The following is a 19,206-nucleotide window of genomic DNA, read 5'->3' as shown; positions in this document are numbered from 1 at the left end:
TTGGTCATTATGGCATCAGAAATAGGAAACGGTTCTTTTTTTTTTTTTTAGATGATTCTTTGTATACTTGGGCAACTGGAGGCAAGGTAAAAGTAGCAGAACTGAAATATGCAGACCATTCTCAGAAGCAATTAATCTATGGAAACTCAGGTTGGATTTGTGAACTAGAATGCCCACAGGATCAAGGCAGGGATTGAAAATGAACAAGACTGATAAAACCCTGGTAAACAGCAAAATATGTCAGGAAAGTTGAAAGCCATCAGGGAGCTCATGCCCTACGTGAAGAGATACTTCCTGTTCAGTCTCCAGTGTTGCTATGAGAAGTTAGGTAGACAGCACGCTTATGAGAGCACACACACAAGTTGTGTCTTTCCACGATGTCAGGTTTATTCAATTGTAAAGCAAAGTTAACATAATTGCAAAGCAGTTACAGGATTCCAAATTCAATGGTATTTCACTACACATTTAACTTACATTCTTACACATTGCACAAAGCAAAGCACAATACAAATCACACAACAAAGGATACAAGGGGAAGGAAGTTAACCAACCAAATACAAAGTCAGTCCAGAATCTGCAGTTGAGATGAGACCTCTGTCTGGTCTGGGTCAGCTCTCAGTGCAGGGTCTTATTATGTTTAAGCAGTAGAGAATCTCTTTTATGTTTAGAGATCAATCGGGCAGAGCCTTTGGCAGCAGTTGCCTTTTTGATGTGGTCTGACGTGAAAGGGTCAGCATCTGGAAAGTCTGACAGTCTGCTGCAAATATACTCCCTTTTTAAAGGAGTTTAATCAGTCTTATGCCTTGGCAGACTGCTGGTTATCAGTTCTAGGTGTCATCAGCCTATTCAGATTTTGATGATGGCTGGTCTTAGCTGCAATGCCCTTGGCTGCTTATGTCACTGCCTGACATAAGTCACTGCTTGCCATGAGTGACTCCATCTCTACTTGTTATGATCCCAGTAGCCCAAGATCTTGCAATATTTTTAAGAAGTTATTTAAAGAGGATTTAGTGTACAATCTCTGAATTCCAAATGCTGTCAACTAATTTAAATTTTAAAACTTTGTGTAGGGTAGATGATATTTTTTATGATTTGAATTTAGGCCATAGGCTGGCTACCAATTCTCACCTTTGCTAACTGATGAGGAATAATGGAGACTTTTTTTGAGCAAGAGGAGTAAAATTTATTCTTCTATTCATCCATTTAACATCTGTCTGTTGAATGCCTACTATACTCTAGATTCTGTGACATAGTACCAGCCTTTATAAAACTTACATTCTAGTGAGGAGATAGATAATGAATGAAAAAAGAAATAAGTGACATAATTCAGGTAGTGATAAGTTTTATGGAGAACAGAAATTAGGCTAAAGGGACAGAAGAGGGTGCTATCTTGAATATCACTGGCAAAGGTCTCTATGAATAGATTCTATTAGAACACAGACCCACATAAAGTAAGGGGGTACATCATGCAGTGTGTGTTTGTATGAAGTGGGAAGTGGAAGAAGGAAGCCCCAGACAGAGTGCAAACACTCTGAGGCAAAATTGTGCTTTTGTGTACTGTATCTAGGGGAGGAGGGCCAGGAGGGCTGCAGCAAAGTGACCAGCAGGCCTGTCAGGATCAGAAGTAGCAATTCAAAGAGGGATAGTTGAAACAATAGGGAAAATATTGATAGTGTTTGAAGCTAAATGATGGGTACATGGATTACCAGAGAAATTGCTGTATCTTCTACTTTGTGTAAGTTGGGTAATTTTTAAAACAAAAATTTAGGAAGTTCCCATTCAAGTTTTATATTTCCTTTTCTTGTTCTGATTGTTTCCCTGAACTTTCAAAGTACTTTAAAAAAAAAAAATAACTCAATCAAATGGTGACTTGATTTTTTTAAAAGATTTTATTTATTTATTCATGGCACACACACACACACACACACACACACAGAAGCAGACACAAAGGCAGAGGGAGAAGCAGCCTCCATGCAGGGAGCCTGATGTGGGACTCGATCCTAGGTCTCCAGGATCATACCGCCGGATGAAGGCAGTGCCAAACTGCTGGACCATCGGGGCTGATTTTGTAATTTATTTATTGTCCTGTATGTGTCTTTTCTTCTAATTTGTTTAAAATCAGGACCATGATTCATATTTCTTTTCTCTCTTAGCATTTAGCATATTGCTAGACCCACAGAATTCACTTAATAACTATTAATTGATGGTGGTATTATTATTAATAATTAATTAATCCAATATTTGAGTGTCTTTTTTATGCCCCACTGTGTGATAGATAAAAGTGAGAGAAGGGATACTAAGATGTGATTCTTGTCCCCTAGGAACTTCCAGTGTTCAGGTAAACACTGATGATACAGGATAGAACATTGAGAATTTATTAGGATGCATGTAATAAATGTAAAAGGGGGAATCTAAGGGTTAGATATGCAGAGATACTGTTGACTCTTTCATCAAAGAGTCATAAAACTGCTCTGTTCATCCTTACAGTCTGTATCTGCTGGTTACCAAATGAAAACAAAATGAAACAAAAACTTCTATACTAATATGGTGATCTTAATTTGGTATGATAAACTTTTAATAGTTCCTTTGGGCTATGTTCAATGTCTTTAAGAAAAAAAGAAACACTAGTGTCTTAGACTTATTTGTTTTCTTTTTCTCTCTCCATGACCCAAGCAAAAATTGCACTGAACAAAGTTAAACGAGTAAAGAAGATTTTATTTAGAGCTATTGCAATAGGGGAGAAAGATTGGAACTCAGTCTGAACTCAATTCTGCTGAAACAGAGTGTGAGCATTTTTAAGCATTGCCCACCTGTTTGCTAATTGACTTTACCCAAAGGAAAGTAAACGTTCTCCTGTCTTTAAGACAGGAGGTAGTTTCGTCACTGGAGCAAAGTGTCTGCTGAAGTTAGGCCCATGGGAACCAGAAGATAGGTGTACTATCTCCCCTGATGCTTACATTTCAAAAGATGGCTACTGAATCCTTGAGAAAGACATTTCTGAGTTGTAAAGCTGGGGAGAAGCTTTTTAAAAGATTTACATATATCTCAAAGAGGCAGAGAAAGAATTTATGATGATAAATTTTCTTAAGTAAGTTCTATAAGGAGAGGAAGGTCAAGGCTTAGAGCCAGGAAGAAGTCTATCTGATGTTTAGTCAGGCTGAAGTCCATCTTGTCATTACCTTTTCCTCTCCAACATGGCATTTGGGGGTATGGGAAGGTATCTTGGGGATTGTGATGGTGTGATCCTCAAGTCTTCTAGTTTCTCTGTCTCCTTGATGATGTCTCTCATCTGCCTGACTGCTGATTCTCCCACTTGCCCTTATGGCTGAAGCGTACTTGTGTGACTTGTTTTCCAGCCCTTTTCTTGGCTTGATAAAAGTCTGGAGCAACGTCTCTCAATCATGAATAATCCTCCCACCCCCAATCAAGTAGAGAGGATAGTGGTGGGCTGGGCATGGGCAGTATGTGAAATAAAATCTTCCATGAGTCAAAACATGAACTGGAACAAAGTCTTTTGCATTCAGGATCTTTTTCAATGTATCTAACGTTCCTTCTTTTTCCTAAGCAAACATCTGAAAAGGTGAATGGAGCATCTACGATGATTCTAACTCCACTCCTCCATTTCTCTTTCTGTCTCCCTTCTTCCTGAAATACTCTGGGACTGGCTGAAACAGGCTTCTCTTTTGTCTTCCCTACTTGATATCTTCATTTTTCTGCAAGGCAGACTTGGGATCCAGCCTGTACAGGAGGAAGGGACTAAGTACTTTGGGGAGACAACTCAAGTATTTGAGATCTCAAGGCTTGGCTCTTGATAAGCCAAAGGAATTTGGAAAATATTCAGTCTAGTCTGCTATTTAAGCTTATTGTTTTTCCCTGGAATTTAAATCTCAAGTTTTGGCCTCAGAGAGTAGAAGGCTACAGGCAATATGATATAAGAAAACTAAAAGGCATCAATCTAATATTTGCAAAATGGGATCCTCATTGTAAATGTCTACTTCTATTTTAGAAGGTGCTAAGGAGAGTATCCTGGTGTGGGTGAAGTGTGAGCTTAAAGGAAGAGTAAAGCAAGAGATAAGGAAGTTTGAATATAGGCTGAATATGGTAGGAAAGCCAAGAGGCAGATAAATTTTCAAGTAAATAAAATTAGATTTAAAATCTGAAAATATCACTGGAGTGGAGAAGTAGGGGACTTTCCTCAGGAGACTTTAAAATTCTGGAGTTTGTGCAGGTCCAGGTGACATGATTTCTCAGAAATATCCCTCAGCTAGTGGGTGAATTCTAGTTTTCATTCTGGAGAACCCATGTTATACTCCCAATATGGCAGTATGTAATAAAGTGGGGTAACCAAGCCTAGCGTCATCACTAGGCACAAGTCCTGTTGGAATATTAGATGGCTTAAGATTTCAAAAGGTTGCACTAAGTTGTAAGTTCCCTGTCCTTCTCCTTCTGCCTCCTAACCCCCTACTCACACCACACCCATACCTATTCTCTCAACTAAGCTTAGTCTATAGGTAATTAAGGGCTATGCAAATATATGTTTATGTATATATGTGAAACCATGTATATATATGTATATATATGTGAAACCATCTCAGCAACTTATTTTTGAGAGATTTTGGAAACATCTACATATTAGTATGTTGAATTTTCATGAGATAAATAATGTGATGAGAAGCCCCAAGATAAAATTTCCTTAAATAGCTTACAGTCAGCAATCATCTCCACGCACAGAGCACATGAGGTTCTCCATCTGTACAATCAGCCCATAATTCGGTTATTCACACCACATTTCTCTTTGAGATGTCTTTTTTGGGGGGGAGAGGAGAGAGAGAGAGATAGAGATAGAGCATGAGCAGGGGCAGGAGGGGCAAAGGGAGAGTGAGAGAGAGAATCTTAAGCAGGCTCCACACCTAGCATGGAGCCTGACTCGGGTCTTGGTCTCATAACCATGAGATCATGACCTGAGCCAAAATCAAGAGTCCCATGCTTACTCAACTGAGCCACCCAGGTGCCCTGGAATGCCTTTCAAAGTACAGGGATCAATAAATGTAAACCACTACTTTTATTTAAATGCCATCTCATAAAGACAGACAACACAGCTAAACTTTCCCCTGAGCAAGTGTATTCTAATATATTCCTCACAGATGGCAAAACCTTCTCTTCATCCCAGTCACTTAACCAAATTTACTCACATTTATTTCTCTAAAAGTTATCTACTGCCCACTGAAGAAATGAAACATGCAAAAATAATTTTATAGGAGAAAAAACACCTTGGAATACACAAAAAATCAAGTCATTTTTTTCCGAGGCTGCCTTCTTCTCAAGAGTTTATCTCTGGTCTCTGAATTTCATAACTAGTGGTCTGTCAGTGGGACAAGTTGAGGTAGAGAATATATACATACTGTGAGGTTAATATGAAGAGTGAGGGGGAGAAGAGAACTTTTTAGAAATTTTATATTCCATTCTCATTTTTTTACTGATGACTTTTCAAAACCTAACTGGCCCTGAAAACTAATTTTCTTCCTTTTTTTTTTTTTTTTTTTTGTATTTTTAGACCAAGTAGGGCAAAGGACAATGATGCGAAATAACAAAGGCACCAATCATGAAAATTAGTATGTTCAACAGTCTGCTTACCATTATTTGCAATTTGAAAACCTATCTCCAATGTTTCTTTCCACTTATTATGGGCGTGTCTGATCAATGTTTTTGCATGTGATACAATTTGATTATCTGAAAACTCACAAAATATAATTTCTTCTTTCTACAATTGTTGTCCTAATATATTAGAGGTGGAATCCTGAAGTTGTGCATGTTCCAGTTTTTAGATTTTTCTTCTCGCTTCCATCTCTCTTTCCTTACCCCTCTTCTCCCTCTTCCTTGTCTCTATAGTTGAAATAAAGGAACTTTAGCATTAGACTGAATTGATTTTAAGTTCCTACTCTCCCAGACACTGGTTATTTAGTTTTGAGTAAGTCAGTTAATTTTTAAATACCTCTGGTGAAAAGTGGGTAATACTGCTTTCCTTGCATGATTCCTTTAAGATCATAATTTATCAAACAAATATTTTTTTACTTACCATATATAAGAAACCATATTGAGGTGCATATCACTGTGTTTTGACATGCATATCAAAATACTATCTAACAAATAATCTAATTACTTGGCATTACAAATAGCAGACTTTATCATGGGCAAAGCCAGGGCAAATTGCTAGTTATGACTTGTGATCTAACTCATTAGTGCAATGGGGATAGGTCTATTCCAGGACTGTTAACTTATAATCCATGTTAGTTATTGTCCATGGAAAGGGTGTAGCTTCAGGTGTGAGCACTTTAATACTATAATAATCCCCACACCTCTCCCAATTGTCATCATGACAAGCCATTTGGTTTAGAGAATGGACAATGGGTGACATAATGAACTTCTGCATATGTATTTATTTAGTATACCAATGTATAAGGCCTTTAGTTCTATTCCTAGGGAGAGGATATATGTGGAAGACTTTCTTATCAAAAAGCTGTGCTAAAAAATAGGTGAGATTGAGTTAAAAAGGCTAAGAGCTAATAGAATATTTTCCTTGTCCTTCTTTATATTGGCATTTCCCACCTGCTCAGCTTTTCCTTTTCCCATCCCACAGTAAAATTTTAGAATTCCATTAATATTTATTTTCTTTGGAACAATGGAACTTGTTTGTTTTGCAGCTATCAGGCAAAATACCTGATCAGCACCTCTTTTATGGACTAAAATTATATATCACTTTTCTGGGCACAGAATATTCCAGGGCAAAGGGGTATGTTTCAGTGGTTAAGAGTGCTGGCACTCAAATCCCAGGTGCACTGTTTTCTGGTGTGCCCTTGTACAAGTTATTTATCATCACTGAGTCTCAAGCCCTTGTCAGAAAAATAGGGTTTATTGAAAGCATCGAACAGAATCATGACCTATAATACTTAATACAGTGCCTGCATGTAGTAGACACTTGAAACATTATAGGTATTATTATTATTAGGATTGCATAGGACTTTAATCTTAATTATGGCTAGGTACATTGCAATGAACTCTCCCATATGTGAAATTTTTATTGGCCATTCATATACTATGCTGATTCAGTGGGACTCTTATTTAAGACAGATTTATAAATGTATGGATTTCAGAACTGGACTTCTCTTGTTGCTTAAAATAAAAGTTCAACATACTTTAGGATATTATGGGGAATTAGGGAACACTTTCTAGAAGAACTGATTTCCAAATTGAGTCTTAAAAGATGAATAGAAGTCAAAGAGGGAAGAACGAAGGGGGAAAGCATTCAGGGCAGAAGTAACAACATAAACCTAAACCTGAGGATGGAGGTAAACAAGGCAAATCCAAAAAGATGAAAGATATTAAATATGCTGTCATATAGCATGTTGCATTTGGAGAATGTTCAGAAATGAGCTAGAAAGATGAGTCAGTTCAGGTCTCAGAGGGTTGTACAAGCCATAGTAAGTATTTTGGACTTTATTCTAAGGTAAAAGGTAGACAGTGCTGGGTATTAAGAAAAGGAGAGAAACAATTAGGTCTGTATTTAGAAAAATGTATCTGGGCCACATTGTGGAAAATAAGTGGTAGGTCAAATTGGGAAGCACGGAGAAAAGTTAAGAGGGTGCTTCAGTTGTCCAAGTTAGTGAAAACAGTGGCCTGGAAAAGGGGAATGGCAGCAACAATGGAGAAAGTGAATCTTGGCATAGATTCAATAGGACATGATGGTAGATAAGATATCAGTGATTAAAAAAAAAAGATATTAGTGATTAAGAAAAAGAGAAGGTGATGACAACTACCAAATGTCTTGCTAAGACACTGGCATCACCACTGGGGAACACACACACACACACACACACAAACAAAAACAAAAAACAAACAAACAAACAAAAAAACAAAACAGGAGATCTTAGGTAGGAGGTTATTATCTCCACATTATCACCATTTTGGACAAACTGGTAGCATGGGTGGGGATCCGCAAGTAGTTGGATGTGTGAGTTGGAAGCTCGTGAGAATTTAGAGGAAGATTTGACATCTAGGTGAATTGCAGAAGGGTGGGTACAATGATAAGACAGATTTATGGTTGATAACCACCTTAGCCACAGTCAGTCATGGTTTATTAGTCTAGACAAGTATCCTTAGACTCATGATTTAGGGTTATGGTTTTCTTTCCTGGCCAACTGTTAGAATTGGAGAGCATACATTTATTTGTTGTTTTTGTTTTGTTTTGTTTTGTTTCTTTGTGTGTTATTTTATGAGAGAGAGAGAGGAGAGAGATAGAGAGAGAGAGAGAGAGAGAGAGAGAGAGAGAGATCAGGGACAGAGGAAGAGAGAGAGAAAGAAAAACCCAAGCAGACTCTGCTGAGTGCAAAGCCCCATACGGAGCTCGAGCTCATGATGCTGAGATCAGACCCCAGCCTAAATCAAGAGTGACACTTAACCAACTGGGCCACCCAGGTGCCCTTGGAAGCTCAGGAGAGAAGTCTGAGCTGTAAATATAAATTTTTGAATCATCATCATAGACATGACATTGAAGCCGTAGGAGTAGCTTTGATAGCCCAAGATGAATATGAGGAGATCATAACTTTGAAGAACTGGTTATAACCTTTTATAGTTACATGACAAAGAGAGGGAAAATACTGGAAAAGAGAGTGAGAAAATATGAGAACAAGGAAGTAAGAGGAAAACTATGAGAGGGTGGTGGTATAAAAACACACAGTGGGCAGGGAACATTTCAGGGAGAGTGAAGTGATCTCCAGTGTCAACATGACTGCTGATAGATCACCTAAAAGTAAAGGAAGATAGAAGCAGTGAGTAGGAATGGGTAGAAAAGAGAATGTGGGGATACCAAGAGAGGATAATTCTTTCAAGAAGTTTGGTTATGAATGGGTGACTAGGGAAGTTGATGGAGGAGTGGAGAGAGAATTTTTGTTTTGTTTTGTTTTGAAATGGGAGCATTGGAGCAGGTTAAATTTCAAAGGGAAGGAGCCAGTAGTGTGAGAAACTGAAGATACAAGGATGAGAAGATGCCTGAAAGATCCAAGTCCCGGAGAAAGTGGGAGGATAAAATTCAGGCACAGCAGAGGATTGATATCAGATAGGGAAAGAGATTCATTTCTCCTGAATGGGAAGGAAGGGAGGGCAGGGGGTGGATGCAGATAAGTTTGCAGATTTAGTCTAGGAATTGAGAAATCCTGTTTTCTCTGAGAATGAGGAGAAACCATCTGCTGTATACAGAGGCGTAAGGTAGCAGGACTGTAGTTGTAAAAAGTGAGGGTCATAAACAGTCCTCTGCAATGAATGGAAGAGAGCTTAATCAGGGAAGGGCAGAAATTTTGCCTGTGGCACTAAGAGCTCTGATCAAGTAGGAGCTTATGATTTGCAGGTAGATCCTATCTTCACTTGAAGTGGGGGGACTGTGGTTTTCCTCCAGTAGCCTGGTTTGGGCTCAGGGAGCTGGGCATGTAGATTCATTGAGGGTTGAGTTTTTTTTTTTTTTCCTAGGCAAGTTAATGGAAAGAAAATGGAGCAAAGGAATAGGTAAGACAATAGTTGATATGACAGGACATGAAACCCATTATGGAAAGGAAAGAAAGTGAAGAGAGAAGGCTGTTGATTGAAAAGGAAAACAATGAGAGGGGAGGTCAAAGTAAGTCTTGGTGAAGTCAGATAGCAGCTGAAATGGGAGTACCTGAGTGGAAAAGCTGAACATATAGGTAGTTATGGGAGCACAGTTTTATCAAGGAACTTTACTGATGACCTTGCTGAATTCTGCCTTTTACCTTGCTCAATTTGGCTGATGCTATTTAAAAGTTATGGTTAGTGAATCTCCTATGATTATGAATAGAATGTTTCTCACATTGCCATAAAATGTTCACAGAATGGTAAACGTAAATATCAGTGTGAGATAACTGAATGCAGTGGTTAATAGCTCAAGACTGGAGGTTGGATAATCGGGTTAAAATTTTCTCTTGAACCTGTTTTCTTATTTATAAAATAGGGATAAAATGGTATTTACTAAAGAAAAATAGTTAAATGACTCAACACACATAAAGTATTTAGAATAGTTTGGGGCACATGGTAAGTACCCAGTAAATGTTAGTTATTATTACCATTACCATTATTATTAGAACTCATCATCCTGCTAAGTCCAAAAATTTTGTCTGATTAGCTCATTTTAGAGATGAGGAACCTGAGATTCATCAACAAATACTGAAATTCCCAAGTCAGGCAGTAAAATTAGGTCTGTGTCATGATGTTTGGATTTTAGCTACTTACAAGTCACCAGACCTATCCACTGGCTCCTGCCCCTGAAACAGAGGAATGTATAACACAGAGATGCCCAGCAGCATTCCTCCCCAGGCCTCTCCTGTGCCTTCATAGTAGGAGGCAGTCATGCATAAGAGGCAGTGCAAGCAAACCCAAAGATCTATGGCAAGGTCACCGAACTGCCCCTTCATGGGCCTTGTGCCATCTCGTCATAACAAAGACAATTTCACTTTCACAAGCTTCACTGCATTTTCTGTGAAATGAAGGCAACAGCCGTTCCCATCCAATTTACTGTCCTGTCCAGATGGTGCCAAAAAAGATATAATTGAAGTCACTGATGGTATTTTAAAGTCGGGGCTCTGTAAGCACCAACACTTTCCAGGCTTTTATTGTTTACAAAGTCTTCCAGCCAAAATTAGATGCAAACTGGCCTGTCCTTGTCTGAAGTAATGGAGCTAATGCTGAGAAAAATTGGTGATTACTTTCTCAATTCCTATGCCTCCAAAGATTGTGTGCACAAATTTCTCTGACTGATGGCCTCTGGATCTCTGTCATGACCAAATACTCAGGCAATCCTTCTTGAGATGTGTATCACCTCTAAAATTTGCCTAACTTTATTATTAAGGAACTTACACTGAATCCTTGAAAATCATACAGGGCAAATCATGTTGATGAGATTTCCAAACCAATTTTGGGTTCAGGTGGCCTAATTTCATTCAAATCCCTGTGTGGGCCAAATCAGAACCTTGATTTGTGGTTTCTCAGCTGTGCATCAGCCTTTCTACACAATAGTCAGATTTTTTGTTTTGTTTCGTTTTGCTTTGACTTATTTTGTTGTGGCTGTTGCTGTTATTTTTTTCTTTCTAATTGAAATTAGAAACAAAGACTATGTGAGTTATGTATAGTTGCCACATTTGACATCACGCTATGTATTTAGGTCTAGAGAAGTAGCTACTAACCTCCACTGTACATCAGATTTGCCTGGTAAGCTTTTTTAAAAAATAGATTTTTGGGTGATATTTTTCAAGAATTTACAAAGTGGTTCAAATGTAAGGCAAGATTGAGAACGATTTCTCTAGACATGTACTTCCCAAAATTTAATGTTCATATAAGTTTTTATTCCTGAAAATGTGGTCTATAAATTTGCACCATTGACATCACTCAGCATATTAGAAATGTATAGTCTTAGGTCCTACTCCAGATCCACTGAGTCAGAATCTGTACTTTAACAGGATTCCAGATGTGTCATGTACACCTTAAAGCTTGAGAAGCCCTGTTTCCTTCTATAGACCATGGCTTAGTATGCTGTCACTGAATAGATGTGCCTGAATGGCATGGAAATCCCAACAAATAGACTTCCCTGAGTCAAAAATCATTAAAGTCTTTTTCATATTACTATTAAATTTTCAAAAAAGTGAGGTATAAAAATGTATATAAAAATGGTTCCAGTTATACAAAATGCAAATAAAAATAAAGGAAATATATTTTATTGCTGAGTTATAAAAATGTGGGTGATTTTTATTTCTTTATATTATTTGTATTTTACTCATTTTCTAAAATACTATAATCAGAAAAAGAAGATTTGGGGCAGCCCAGGTGGCTCAGCAGTTTAGCGCCTGCCTTCGGCCCAGGGCCTGATCCTGGAGTCCCAGGATCGAGTCCCACGTCAGGCTCCCTGCATGGAGCCTGCTTCTCCACTTCTGCCTGTGTCTCTGCGCCTTTCTCTCTCTCTGTGTGTATCTCATGAATAAATAAATAAAATCTTTAAAAAAAAAAAAAAAGATTTGTTTTTCCTCTCTCTGATTTTTTTTTGTATATTTTTTTTATTGGAGTTTGATTTGCCAACATATAGTATAACACCCAGTGCTCATCCCGTCAAGTGCCCCCCTCAGTGTCTGTCACCCAGCCAGCCCAACCCCCCCACCCACTTCCCTTTCCACCACCCCTTTTTCGTTTCCCAGAGTTAGGAGTCTCTCATGTTCTGTCACCCTCACTGGTATTTCCACTCATTTTCTCCTTTCACCTTTATTCCCTTTCACTAATTTTTATATTCCCCATATGAATAAGACCATATAATGTTTGTCCTTCTCTGATCAACTTACTTCACTCAGCATAATACCCTCCAGTTCCATCCACGTCGAAGCAAATGGTGGGTATTTGTCGTTTCTAACTGCTGAGTAATATTCCATTGTATACATAAACCACATCTTCTTTATCCATTCATCTTTCGATGGGCAACAAGGCTCCTTCCACAGTTTGGCTATTGTGGACATTGCTGCTATAAACATGGGGTGCAGGTGTCCCGGAATTTCATTGCATCTGCATCTTTGGAGTAAATCTGCAGCAGTGTAATTGCTGGGTCATAGGGTAGGTCTATTTTTAACTCTTTGAGGAACCTCCACACAGTTTTCCAGAGTGGCTGCACCAGTTCACATTCCCACCAACAGTGCAAGAGGGTTCCCCTTTTCCACATCCTCTCCAACATTTGTTGTTTCCTGTCCTGTTAATTTTACCCATTCTCACTTGTGTGAGGTGATATCTCATTGTGCTTTTGATTTGTATTTCCCTGACGGCCAGTGATGCGGAGCATTTTCTCATGTGCTTGTTGGCCATGTCTATGTCTTCCTTTGTGAAATTTCTGTTCATGTCTTTTGCCCATTTCATGATTGGATTGTTTGTTTCTTTGCTGTTGAGTTTAATAAGTTCTTTATAGATCTTGGATACTAGCCCTTTATCTGATAGGTCATTTGCAAATATTTTCTCCCATTCTGTAGGTTGTCTTAGTTTTGTTGACTGTTTCTTTTGCTGTGCAGAAGCTTTTTATCTTGATGAAGTCCCAATAATTCATTTTTCCTTTTGTTTCCCTTGCCTTCATGGATGTATCTTGAAAGAAGTTACTGTGGTAACAGGGTGTTGCCTGTGTTCTCTAGGATTTTGATGGATTCTTGTCTCACATTTAGATCTTTCATCCATTTTGAGTTTATCTTTGTGTATGGTGCAAGAGAGTGGTCCAGTTTCATCCTTCTGCACGTGGATGTCCAATTTTCCCAGCACCATTTATTGAAGAAACTGTCCTTTTTCCAGTGGATAGTCTTTCCTGCTTTGTTGAATATTAGTTGACCATAGAGTTGAGGGTCCATTTCTGTGTTCTCTGTTTTGTTCCATTGATCTATGTGTCTGTTTTTGTGCCAGTACCATACTGTCTTGATGATCACAGCTTTGTAGTAACGACTTGAAATCCGGCATTGTGATGCCCCCAGCTCTGGTTTAAACAAGACAAAGATCATATAAACTTTGTAAATTTCTCATTATCACTTATTCTTCTTAGTCCCTACAGCAAAAAAAATACAGTTTAATGTTGAAGTATATCTAGAGATGTTATTTCAACATGTTTATTCTCTAGGTTTTTCTGTTGTTAGGCAAAAAAATCTGATTTTTAAAAGAGCAAGAGATTCAATATCTCAGAGCATATAGTGATGAACTTCATGTCAGTCTTGAGGAAAATTCCAGGGAAAAAAATCGCATTCATAAAGGGTGGGAGGAGGTAACTGTTGGAGGCTGGCATAAGTAACACAAAAGTGATGCAGGATTAACACTATTTTCTTTTATAGCCAAGTCAACAGAATGATAAAGAAAGATGATGTTTTAAATCTTATCTATCTCACTTTTCCCCAAAAAGTGCATTTCATATTATTTGATTACAATATTAAAAATATCAAGAACTGTGCCTTGAATGATATTATAATGGGTAACGATCAGTCAGTATCTCAGTAGGAATGAAATATTCAAATGGGTTCATAGAAGATCATTTAATAAGGGACAATTGCAAAGTTGGAGCATGTTGGGGGAAACCAACATGGGATGGTATAGTACAGAGGGATTAGAAATAATGGAGACTTGTTACAACCTGGTGCCTGCAGGTGTGAGGGGAAGAGATTACGAGAAGGCAGAGAGAGCTCCTGTATGGAGGTTTGACAAAAGCCATGGTTTTAATAAACGGAACTAAACCACAGCAACCTGGGAAAAGGAGTTACTTCAACTACAAAAGGGGCTACTCACTCTTCACTTCTGGATTTCACCTGGTATCTAACAAAGGTTAGAGGCTAGGGAGCCTGTCCATGCTGGTCAGCCTCCCTTAGCGCCAGGCATAGCAGTAAGTAGATTCACAAATGCACATGGAAAATATTAGTCATAAGCCTAAGTGGATCCCTCCTGAGTTGAAGGATGGGAGAGAATGTGAAAGAATTGGTTAATGGTTTAGAAATCCTTTTATGGCTTTGCATCTTTCAACATTTCATCTATTATTTGAACATACAGAGGATATGTGTAACAAATTTGAAGATGTCACAAAACTAGAGAATATAGGAAATATCAGAAGACAGTCATAAGTCAAAAGAATGATGTTCTGGTTCTAATATGAAACATTTAATGGATATAAATGGAAGGCCAGCATTTGAATTAAAAACATAAAATGTCTCTATAATTGTGGGAGAGATATGACTAAGTAATATCGCTTATCATTAAGATTTTTTTAATTGACAAGATATGTAAGTGACTAATATGTAACTAATCAGTCATGTAAAAAGACTGCCCCTGCAAACTAACATGATTTTAGTCTGAATTAGAATCAAAGTGTCCAGAAAGAGGGGCAAAAGTCTTACTCTATTCTATGCTAAATGGGCAGTAATGATAAAATGAATTATATGAGGATGCCTGGGTTGTTCAGTGGTTGAACATCTGCCTTTGGCTCAGGTCAAGATCCCAGGATCCTGGGATCGAATCCCACATTAGGCTCTCTGTGGGGAGCCTGATTCTCCCTCTACCTGTACCTTTGTCTCTCACGAATACATAAAATCTTTTTAAAAATGAATTATGTGCAAGGGATTTAGGGTGGTAAATATTTAAGCTGGAGAATGAGACTCTGTTCAGGAAAGGAGGTAAAGGAACAGATTCTAGGGTAATTTTCAAATGTCTGAAGGACTCCCTTCCTTCAGACTGGTATAACTTTTTTCCAGCTCTGGGGGCAGAGGGTCATAGGCAGAGGGAACAGAAATAAGATTACATAAAGGATGATCATCTGAACGATCTGTGCCATCTGAAAATTAAAAGGATCTGCCCATGGGATGGTAAATTCTTTATCTTATTGAAACAAAGGCTGAATGACCACTTACCAGATGTACCGCTAAGAAGCTTGGTTGTTGAGAACTGTGTTCTTTGTTAGCTTGGAGGTGAGATCCCACCACAACTGAATCCACAGGTTTACAATGGACCTCTAGTCTTATTTTCTCCTCTATGCCTCTATCAATACTGCATGTTGGTGGTTTCTGCACTTCCCTTTCCCAGAGCTAAGTATAAATAGAAGCGTAAGCTGTGGGGTTTTAGAAGGTTTTTTGAAGCTGTAGATCTGTTGTTCCTAATTTCTACTAATGGCTTAAATCTTCTCAATAAACATTAAGTGCCAAAGCAGCTCTTCTGATCTCCTACACCAGTCGCTCTTTTTAAAGAAAAAGCAAACTCTAATTCCAAATATAATAGTTAAAAACAAGTTTTGACTTAAGCCTTCATTTAGTTAATTTAAGTTTCTGTCTATAAAAGTTCAAATAAATTTAAAAAGGTATAAATGAAAGCAAAAATCTCTAGAAATCCTACCACCCAGAAATAACCACTATCAATGTTTTGGTGAGGATTCTTTATGGACTTCTCTCTGTGAGTACCACCATATGGCTTTCTGGATCCATGGAAAGATAATTTTACATAGGCGAGTTTATATTATACATGCTGCTATGCCATCTGCTTTTTATATGGAACATCATGTTGTTGAAATACTTCCACGTTAGTGAATGCTTTTTAATGCTCTGTATGGATATGAATATCATGTGGATATGAATATATAGCTATCTAAATAAAACATAGTAAAATATTTAAGATGCATGCATTGGTTCTTTTAAAAATGGACTACTAAGAGAATATGGTATCCCAGCTGATATAATTTCAGCTCCCTTTCTGGATGACAGCAGTCCTCAAGAGGACAGGTCCATGAATATGTAGCAAGGCCACATGGGATGCTAAGAAAAGCTGGAGATATAAGGCTTAAGTGAAAATTATCAAACTATCAAATTCAAGAATGAAGAAAAGTATTTATGGACTCATTGTTATGTTAAGATGAAAATTTAGTGTTTTTCTCTCTTCTATCCTCCTTACACATATTGAATGGATTTGATTTATTTTTAATATGCTTATTTTTTTAGTGTCTATCAGATTATAATATCTGAAATCCTTGAAGATCTAAAGATCTTGTTTCTTTCAATTAAGATCTCCTGATCATTGGATTTTCTTCTGTGCTTTGTTGTTTTGAATTCTGAGCTCATCCTCTGTGAGCCTTTATCTATATATAAATGCTGTGACCCATGGGCCAGAAATGTATCCTTCCAAAGAGACTTTGCTTTTAATTATGCTAAATGTCCCAAAGATTAATTTATAAGGTAATTTCTATTTGAGGGGCTTTCTACATCATGTACATAGTATAAACTCAAAGCACGCTTTCTATGAACACAGGTATGCGGTTACTATAATTTCTTAGAACCCTGACCAGAGTACAGGCCTTTTTGTCATCTTGTTATGTTGGTGAGAAGAACTTTTTAAATTTTCTCTTCCATTGAGGGTTCTGGCTTACACTGAGGCAGGGGGGCTTTAGAAGAAGCAGCTATCACCATACTCACTAGTAGTAAAATACTGAAGTTTTGTTCCTGAGACTGACACTAAGACAAAGATTTGTTCATTATCACCACTTCTATTCAATATGGTACTGGAAGAACTAGTCAGGGCAATAATGCAAGAGAAATAAATAGAAGGGATATAGGTTAAAAAGGAAGAAATAAAACTTTTTACTCTTAGATAATATCATTGTTTCATAAAGAATACAAAAAATATGTAAACTACTATAAATAATAGGTGAATTTAGCAATATTATTAAATACAAGTTCAACATATAAAAATCAATTGTGTTTGTATATAGTTGGTGGCAAACAGTTGAAAAACAAAAAACAATAACATTTATAATGGCATCAAAAAATACCTACTAATAAATCTGATGAAATACATGTAAAACTTCTACGTTATTAGAAGAAACAATGGGAAAATTAAGGAAGACCTAAATGAAGAAATATACATGGAAAGATATTATATGTTAATGTGTTGGAAGATTTGATATGGTTGTTGATTCTCCTCAAATTGATTTGTGTACTCAATGTAGCCTAAATCAAAATCACAGCAGGTGTGTGTGTGTGTGTGTTTGTGTGAAAATTGGCAGGCTGATTCTAAACTGTATATGAAAATGCAAAAGACTGAAAAAGAACAAATCTGGCGATCTTCCTCCATCAGATTTTAATTTACTATGCAGCTGTGATATTATAGTAGTTAAGACATCTTGGCATTGGTGCAAAGCTAGAAAAAAAAAACAATGGTACTGAGATGCCAGAAATAGACACATACATATATGGTCATTTGGTTTACTAAAAGGTACCACTTCTATTCAATGAAGATAAAAAAAGTTCTTTCAATGAAAAAATGCTGGAGCAATTAGAAACATGGGAACAAACAGAGTCTATGACTCCTACATCAAACCATATACAAAAGTTAATTTGAAGTGGATCATTGACCTTTAGCTTCTTAGTGGAAGCTAAAAATAAAATAAGCTCTAGAATAAACTAGGGAAATATTTTAATAACCTTGAGGTCAGCGATGTGTTGGTTTGTAACTCTCTCTGGAGCTTCTCTGTTTTAACCTGAAACTGGCTCCTTTACTCAGCAGGGAGAGACTAAAGAATGAGGAAGACCACTTTAGGTTGATAGGAGGTATATTGTAATGAGCAAGGGATGTTATAGATGAGGCTTGTTTTGGATGGCAGCAAAATGAATGAATCCTTGCTCTCACCTGCAAAATCTTAAAAATTTATAAATTTTTATATATAAATATAAATTTATAAATATATAAAATTTAAATTTTATATAAATTTATATAAATATATATATATGTTTATAATATAGCGTATTCTCAACATCACTATCTCAAGGCTGTGTCCTTGGAGCAGCCTCTGCCAATGGGAAAGACAAGCATCACCTGTATTTCAAGGACAAGGGAGGTGGTGAAGAGCCTCTGAGTGCTTAGATCCAACTTACAGGTCAATTAGTGGTTATGTCTTTTAAAAAATATTTTATTTATTTATTTGAGAGAGAGAGAAGAGAGACAGACAGACAGACAGAAAGCACAGGCAGGAAAAGGGGCAGAAGGAGAGGGAAAAGCAGACTTCCCACTGAGCAGGGAGCTCAATGTGGATCTCAATCTCAGGACCCTGAGATCATGACCTGAACTGAAGGCAGATGCTTAACCAACTCATACACCCAAGTGTCTCAGGTTATGTCTTTTCAGTGATGTTCCTCAACGCTATAATTCTTAAAGAAGACACAAAACTACCAATCATAAAAATGAAAAAAAAATCCAAAGAAATATACTGTTGGACTTTATTAAAATTAAGAATGTCTTTAATTAAAGACCATCTGTTTGACTTCAGATAAAATACTGAACATGTGGATAGGAAATCCTTAGATCAGAAGATATTGGCCATGTGAAGGTCTTATCTAGAGAGTACTTGAAGAACTTTTTAAAACTAATAAGAAAAAAATCAAAGGTACCAATAAAGAATAGGCAAAAGATTTGAACAAGCACTTCACAAAAGACACAGCCAACAATCATATAAAATGGCTCCAAATGATCTGTAATCAGAGAAATGCAAGTTAAAACCACAATAAAATATCACCTCCTGCCTATAGGAAGAATTACAATTTTTAAAAAGTTGACAATGCTTATTGTTAGTGAGAATGTGGAACAACTAGAATTCTCATATATTGCTGGTAAACTGGCTCA

This window comes from Vulpes lagopus, chromosome 1 (genome assembly GCF_018345385.1).
Source record: "Vulpes lagopus strain Blue_001 chromosome 1, ASM1834538v1, whole genome shotgun sequence".
Lineage (NCBI taxonomy): Eukaryota > Metazoa > Chordata > Mammalia > Carnivora > Canidae > Vulpes > Vulpes lagopus.
Note: the sequence above shows the minus strand (reverse complement) of the source record.